This window comes from Antrostomus carolinensis, unplaced genomic scaffold (assembly GCF_000700745.2).
Source record: "Antrostomus carolinensis isolate BGI_N321 unplaced genomic scaffold, ASM70074v2 scaffold1302, whole genome shotgun sequence".
NCBI classification, from domain to species: Eukaryota; Metazoa; Chordata; class Aves; order Caprimulgiformes; family Caprimulgidae; genus Antrostomus; species Antrostomus carolinensis.
Window position 1 is genome coordinate 26,177 of NW_010301359.1, and position 538 is coordinate 26,714.

Genomic DNA, 538 nt, shown 5'->3' on the forward strand with positions numbered 1-538 from the left:
GCTGAAGTCAGCGGCGGGTGCTGGAGGGGAGCATCTCTCCTCTGCTCCATCCCTCCTGGAGCCTCGCTGGCTGAGGAACCTGCAGCAAAACAGGCTCTGAAGGCTCCGGGATCATAACTGCTGCCCAGCAGGAAGGTGGCTGTGGTCCTGGTAATGGGCTACAAGCCAAATATTATCTGTTTCCATATCAACTGTTGTGCAATAATAATATGTTTTTAGTCTGCTAAAACAATAGTTGTGGGCATCCAAGCTTATTACATGTAACTATACACGGTCTTTGTCACTTTATCTGTTTTGGAAGGAATTTGAAACTTCATAGTTATTTCTTTTAGTTGTCACTATGCCATTAATCTATATGTTTGATGTTACTTTAGGGCATTAGTGGTTAAAATATTATCCTTTGTTTCTGATTTAGTAATTCGTTCTTAAGTTTCCTACAGGATTTTACGGTCATTTTCAAGGCACCATCTTGTTCGCAGCAGCATTGCTCAGTATGTCCAGATGCCAAAGCAGGCAGCTGTGTCTGCCATGGCACATA